Genomic DNA, 7,891 nt, shown 5'->3' with positions numbered 1-7,891 from the left:
TATAAAAAATAAAAAATTAAAAAAAAATAAAAAATTAAAAAAAAATAGTTGGGCTGAATATAAACTTGTAGAATAAAAATCATCCAGGGCACCTGGGTGGCTCAGTGGGCTAAGCCTCCTCCTTCAGCTCAGGTCATGATCTCAGGGTCCTGGGATTGAGCCCCATATCGGGCTCTCTGCTCGACGGGAGCCTACTCCCCCCCCCCCCCCCCCCACTTCTCTGCCTGCCTCTCTGCCTACTTGTGATCTCTCTCTCTGTCAAATAAGTAAATAAAAAAATATATATAAAAAAGAAATCATCCATCTCTGTACCCCCTCAGGATTTTGAAAGTGTTTCACTAATGTTTCTAGCTCACAGTGCTTATGTTGAGAAGACTTAATGTTGTTTTTCTTCCTGATTGTTTGAATATCAGTGAGTGAGGGATGTTTTTCATCCCTTGTTCTGACACTTGGTGGCCCCCTCAATCTGGAAGCTCATGTCTGGATTTATTGCTTCAGTACTTTCCCCTTTTGGTTTCTTTCTTTCTGGAACTTCTGCTGTTCAAATATTAGCTCTCCTCATAGGTGTTATAATCTTATACTTTCTCCTATTTTCCATCTTTTTGGAGTTCTCTGCTTGTCTTTGGAGGTTCCCTTGATTTATTCTTACAACCATTCCATTAAATTATTTATTTTCCTCATATTTTCATTATTTATTTAGAGTTTGAGCAGAGGGGAGGGGAAAAGGGAGAGAGAGATAAAAAATCTCAAGCAGACTCTGTGCTGAATGTAGAGTCTGACATGGGGTTTGATCTCACGACCCTGAGATCATGACCTGAGCCAAAATCAAGAGTCAGATGCTTAATTGACTGAGCCACCTAAGTGCCCCTATATTTTAATTTTAAGAACTCTTTCTATTATTTCTTCTTTAAATAATTATATATTCTTGTTTGAGGATACAATATTTCCTCCTATATCCCTAAATATATCAGCTATATGGTTGTGTTTTTCCCTTTCTACATTGTTGCTATCTCTATAGTATTTTTTCCTGTTTGCTTATGTTAGTCTTCCCTCTCACAATAGAGTGGTTCTTCAAATATCTGGTGAAAGTTGATGCCCTTCATATTTAAGAGGGAGGCACTGAAATGCTCAGTGGAAGTTCCATGTGTGAGCTTCAAGCACTGGTGATCTCCTCTAGCATGACTTGGCAGGACGTGGGTGTTCAAGTAGGAACCCATAAATGCCGATACCATAAAGTCTCTTCTCTTGGATAGATCAGTTGTTGCCCATTCTTGCCCTATGACTCACTATACCCAGTTCTTCCCACCCCTTCCACCACCCAAGGACACATGGTCCTGCAGCCATACTGCTATTCCCTACTAACCCAGGAATGAATGGTTTACAGGGCTCTGTGTGTATATTCACTGGAATTCATTTTCTCGCCCCCCAACTCCTCTATGGGGCAAGTTCTTACTTCTCCAATAGAGTCTGTTAGAATCACTTCTTTCATCTCCACACTTCTTTTGTCTTTGCCCTGCTCCTTACCCCAGGAAAGAGTTAGCCTCTTTGTGTTGTCTGTCCTCATGGTTCCCTGTGGCTCTTAATGGGCATCCCACTCTGCAACACTATGATTTCCTGTTTGTGTGTTTCCTCTCCACTAACCTCAAAGCCTTTTGAGAGTAGAAGCTTTATTTTATTACCTGGTCCTGGTCTGGCCAGTTCCTTTAGCAACCATGACACCTTGTCCTCCTTAGGGTAATACAGAGAAAATAGAGACACTGATTTCCAGAAATCAGAGAGATTTTTATGGAACTGCTACCATCATAGGCAGCTAAACACAATTCAAAGGGCTACATTTTGATCAAGACTTATACAGTTTTTAAAAGCCTACCTCCACTCCACATTTTCTTAGTCTCCTGTCATGATACCAAGTAGATATACTCACATCATCATTTGTCTATCACACCTTCTGTCCAGGGCAGACTTATTATCTGGAGAGACAGGAGGAAAATGCTCACCGTAAGGACCTTTGGCTTCTCTTTGAAGACAACTGTCTGTGGAGGTATCAATCAACCATGAGCATAAAGACTCAGATGGAGTTGGGTTCTCCTATAGTCTCTACACCTGCATTTCTTGCATATCTATCATCCACAGCTCAGGAAAATGTCAACATCATATGAATACATATAAACTAGGACAGGGCCGGCAATTACATTTCATTTCCAGTGTAATTCCACCTGATGAAGGGTGGCTGCCTGAAGTGCTTGTTAAGGGTTCTGAGGCCTTAGCTAGGTTCAGTATGAAAGAGTCCCTGTGATCAATTAGAGATGTCTGCCATGGGCAGTTATTCACCAGTCCCAGAACCAGGGGAAAGATGAAAGTAAAATGTTCTTAGACAGTGTTTCCCAAACTTCACTGATGATAAGAATTACCTGGAGGTGCTTGTTAAAAATAGATTCTGGGGGCTCCTGGGTGACTCAGTAGGTTGAGCATTCGACGCTTGGCTTCAGCTCAGGTTGTGATCTCAGATTCCCGAGATCAAGCCCCGCATCTGACTTGGTGCTCAGCATGGAGTCTGCTTCTTCCTCTCCCTTGCTTTTCCCACCTCTCTCTCTCATAAGAAAGTATAATCTTTTCTGCCCATTTTTTAATATGATTGTCTGTGTGTGTTGAGTTTGAGGAGTTCTTTATAGATCCTGGATATCAACATTTTGTCTGTACTGTCATTTGCAAATATCTTCTTCCATTCCGTGGGTTGCCTCTTTGTTTTCTTGACTGTTTCCTTTGCTGTGCAGAAGCTTTTGATTTTGATGAAGTCCCAAAAGTTCCTTTTTGCTTTTGTTTCCTTTGCCTTTGGAGACATATCTTGAAAGAAGTTGCTGTGGCTGATATCGAAGAGATTACTGCCTATGTTCTCCTCTAGGATTCTGATGGATTCCTGTCTCACATTGAGGTCTTTTATCCATTTTGAGTTTATCTTTGTGTAAGAGAATGGTCCAGTTTCATTCTTCTACATATAGCTGCCCAGTTTTCCCAGCACCATTTATTGAAGAGACTGTCTTTTTTCCACTGTATATTTTTTCCTGTTTTGTCAAAGATTATTTGCCTATAGAGTTGAGGGTCCATATCTGGGCTCTCTACTCTGTTCCACTGGTCTATGTGTCTGTTTTTATGTCAGTACCATGCTGTCTTGGTGATTACAGCTTTGTAGTAAAGCTTGAAATCAGGTAACGTGATGTCCCCCATTTTATTTTTGTTTTTCAACATTTCCTTAGTGATTCGGTGTCTCTTCTGATTCCATACAAATTTTTGGATTATTTGCTCCAGCTCTTTGAAGAATACCGGTGGAATTTTGATTGGAGTAGCTTTAAAAGTATATATTGCTCTAGGCAGTATAGACATTTTAACAAAAAATGGGCAGAAGATATGAACAGACACTTCTCCAATCAAGACATACAAATGGCTATCAGACACATGAAAAAATGTTCATCATCACTAGCCCTCAGGGAGATTCAAATTAAAACCACATTGAGATATCACCTTACACCAGTTAGAATGGCCAAAATTAGCAAGACAGGAAACAACATGTGTTGGAGGGGGAACCCTCTTCCACTGTTGGTGGGAATGCAAGTTGGTGCAGCCTCTTTGGAGAACTGTGTGGAGATTCCTCAAGAAATTAAACATAGAACTTCCCTATGACGCTGCCATTGCACTCCTGGGCATTTACCCCAAAGATACAGATGTAGTGAAAAGAAGGGCCATCTGTACCACAATGTTCATAGCAGCAATGGCCACGATCACCAAACTGTGGAAAGAACCAAGATACCCTTCAACGGACGAATGGATAAGGAAGATGTGATCCATATACACTATGGAGTATTATGCCTCCATCAGAAAGGATGAATACCTAACTTTTGTAGCAACATGGACGGGACTGGAAAAGTTACAATGTTACAATAAAAAGTTACAATGACCTATGTTTTTCAGTCAAGAAAACAAGAGGTTGAGTAGGAATATGGTTTCTCTCTTTGAAACATAAATGTCTTCTTAGTAGACTTACTAAGATCTTGACAAGGGAGCCCCTTGAACATTGAACGCAGTTTAGACAGTTTAGACACAGTGAAGAATAGTTCCTAAAACCAGTCCCTTTACCTCAAAAAAGAGACAAAGACATAGAGAGGGGGGGGGGGGAGAATTCCTATAAACAGGCATAGTTAATGTGGATGCATAGCGCCTTTTGCAGTATTAAACATCAACAGCGTGTACTTGTGCTCCTACGAGGAAAAGGTGGTTCTTAGATGCATATTTGATGAAGAATCTATACATATATTATGTAACAAAAAGAGAATGCTAACATTTACTGAGCTTACTATTTTAATCCTTTCTGTATTATTTTATTCTCTCTGGATATCATGAGGATATATTATTATTATCCAAATTTCATAGCTGTGAAACAGGCACAGAAACTGTAAGTTGTTTGCCCAAGATCACATAGCTAAGATGGTGCCCATATAATTTACCTATTGCATAACAAATGACTCCTGAATTTAGCAGCTTCAGGCAAAAAAAATTTATCTCATATGTTCTCTGGGTCAGAAATCTAGGTGTGGTTTGCCTGGGTCCTCTGGCTCAGAGCTTGTCACAGGGCGGCCGTCAGGGTGTCTACCAATACTGCAAGTCAGCTCAAGGCTCAAACTCATTCCTGTGGCTGGTGGCAGGACTCAGGTCCTTGGACTTATTGGACTGAGGGTCTCTTTCCTATCCATGAAGACAGCTCAAAACCTGGCTCTTGCCTTCTATCTGGGCAAGGAAGAGAAAAAGCGAGAAAGAGTGGGCATGATGGCTGCTAGACTCTTTCTGCAAACCTAATATCGGAATGATATTCCATCATGGTTGTTATATTCTCTTCAGAAGAGAAGTGAGTCATTTAATTCCAGTCCTCACTCAAGGGAAGGAGATTTCACATGGTAGGTGAAACAGTACTGATGATACTCTAATTTTTAAGTGGGTAGTCCCATGATTATCCTGGTATACAACTCACATGTTGGTTACATGTATTTTTTTGGATGCACCAAATTCACACGGCAATTTATTTATTTTTAAATTCTATATTCACTTACTTTCTTATGGAAAGCAACAAGAGCAGTTGACAACTCTGAAGAATAAAGAATCTTTGTGTGCTTGGTGACATGCAACAGGACTGCTCATAAGAAGTAACCAGGGAGCTTTTAAAAAAATTAGTATTTATTTTTTAGAACTGTTTTGTTTATAGAAAAATTGAGCAGAAAATACAAAGAGTTCCCATACACCCCCCTTTTCCATCTCCAGTTTCCCCTATTATTAATATATTATATTAGTGTGATACATATAATTGATGACCCAGTATTTATTCATTATTTTATTTCATTAACCAATATTTATTCGTTATTCATAGTTCACATCAGGACCCACCTTTTGTCTTGTTCAGTTTACAGATCTCGGCAAATGTATAGTGGCATGTATCCACCATTATAGTATCATGTAGAATATTTTCACTGCTCTAAAAATCCTCTGTGTTCTGCCTATTCATCCCTCCCTCTTATCAAATTCCTGGCAACCACTGACTTTTTACTGTCTCCATAGTTTTTCCTTTTCCAGAATATCATTAGTTGGAGCCATGTAGTATGTGGACTCTTTAAGACTGGTTTCTTTGACTTAGCATATGCATTTAAAGTCCACCCAAGTCTTTTCATGTCCTGATATCTCATTTTGTTTTGATCACTGAATAATATTCGATTGCTTGGCTATACCACAGTTTATTTATCCATTCACCTATTGAAAGACATCTTTGTTTTTTTGGGAAGTTATCAATAAAGATGCTGTAAGCATTTGTGTGCACATACATTCTTGGCTCATTTGGGCAAACACTAAGGAGTACAGTTGTTGGATATACATTAAGGGTGTGTTTAGTTTTGTAGGAATCTACTAAACCCTGTTGCAAAGTGGCTGTACCATTTTGCGTTCCCACCATCAATGAGTGTTTCTGTCGTTCTACATCCTTGCCAATGTTTGGTGTTGTCAGTGTTTTGGATTTTCCCCATTCTCATAAGTGTGCACTGGTATCTTAAGTGTGCACTGGTATCTTTTCAATTTGCAATTCCCTAATTACATGTGATGGTGAGCATCTTCTTGTATTCTTTTTTTAAAAAAAGTTTTATTTATTTTCAGAATAACAGTATTCATTGTTTTTGCACCACACCCAGTGCTCCATGCAATCTGTACCCTCTCTAATACCCACCACCTGGTTCAAAGGAAATAGTCAAGAAAACAAAGAAGCAACCCACGGAATGGGAGAAGATATTTGCAAATGACAGAACAGACAAAATGTTGATATCCAGGATCTATAAAGAACTCCTCAAACTCAACACACACAAAACAGACAATCATATCAAAAAATGGGCAGAAGATATGAACAGACACTTTTTTTTTTTTTAGAAGATTTTATTTATTTGACAGACAGAGATCACAAGCTGGCAGAGAAGCAGGCAGAGAGAGAGGGGGAAGAAGGCTCCCTGCTGAGCAGGGAGCCCAAGGCAGGTCTTGGTCCTGGGACCCTGGGATCATGACCTGAGTTGAAGGCAGAGGCTTTAACCCACTGAGCCACCCAGGCGCCCCTGAACAGACACTTCTCCAATGAAAGCATCTTCTTGTGTTCTAATCTGCCATTTGTGTATCTTCTTTGGTGAGCTGTTTATCCAGGTCTTTTGCCCATTTTAAATTGGTTAGTTTGTTTACTTATTCTTGAGTTTTAAGAGTTCTTTGAATATTTCAGATACAAATCATTTATCCCAGTATATGTTTTGCAAATTGTGGCTTGTGTTTTCATTCTCTTAACAGTGTATTTTGTAGAGCAGAAATCTTTAATTTTAATCAAGTCTAACCTAATCATTTTTTTCCTTTTATGTGCTGTGCTTTTGGTGTTATATCTAAAAGATCATCTCCAAGCCCAAGGTCACCTGTGTTTTCTCCTGTTATCTTCTAGAATTTTTTATGGTTTTGTGCTTTAATTTTATGTCTATGATCCATTTTTGAGTCATTTTTTGTAAAATATTGAAGTCTGTGTCTAACTTCTTGTTCCTTCCTCCCTTCCTTTCTCCCTTACTCCTTTCTTCCTCCCTTCCTTCTTTCCTTTCTTCCTTCCTCCCTCTCTCCTTCTCTCTCTCTCTCCCTTTTTTCTTTGCTTCGTTTATTTTACATGCAGATATCCAGTTTTTCCATTATGATTTGTTAAGAAGACTATCTTTTCTCTAATGAATTGCCTTTGCTCCTTTTTCAAAGATCAGTTCGGGGCACCTGGGTGGCTCAGTGGGTTAAGCCGCTGCCTTCGGCTCGGGTCATGATCTCAGGGTCCTGGGATCGGGCTCTCTGCTTGGTAGGGAGCCTGCTTCCCTCTCTCTCTCTCTTTGCCTGCCTCTCCATCTACTTGTGATTTCTCTCTGTCAAATAAATAAATAAAATCTTAAAAAAAAAATATCAGTTGGCTATTTCTGTAAGGATCTATTTCAGGCTCTCTATTTTATTTTATTAGTCTTATTGTCTGTTGTCTCATGAATGCCACATAATTTTGATTACTGTAGCTTTATGTAGTAAGTCTTTAACTCAGGTAGTGTCATCCTCTGACTTTGTTCTCCTTCAATACTGTGTTGTCTATCGTTGGCCTTTTACTTTTTCATAGAATCTTCAGAATCAGTTTGTTGAAATGTACAAAATAACTTGCTTGGATTTTGACGGGGATTGTGTAAAATCTATAGGTCAAGGTAGGAAGAACTGACATCTTAAGGATATTGGGTCTTCTTCATCCAGATGGCCAACAGACACATGAAAAAGTGCTCCATATCACTCGGCATCAGGGAAATACAAATCAAAACCACAA

This window comes from Mustela nigripes, chromosome 14, assembly GCF_022355385.1.
Source record: "Mustela nigripes isolate SB6536 chromosome 14, MUSNIG.SB6536, whole genome shotgun sequence".
Taxonomy (NCBI): domain Eukaryota; kingdom Metazoa; phylum Chordata; class Mammalia; order Carnivora; family Mustelidae; genus Mustela; species Mustela nigripes.
This window is presented reverse-complemented; position numbering follows the sequence as displayed.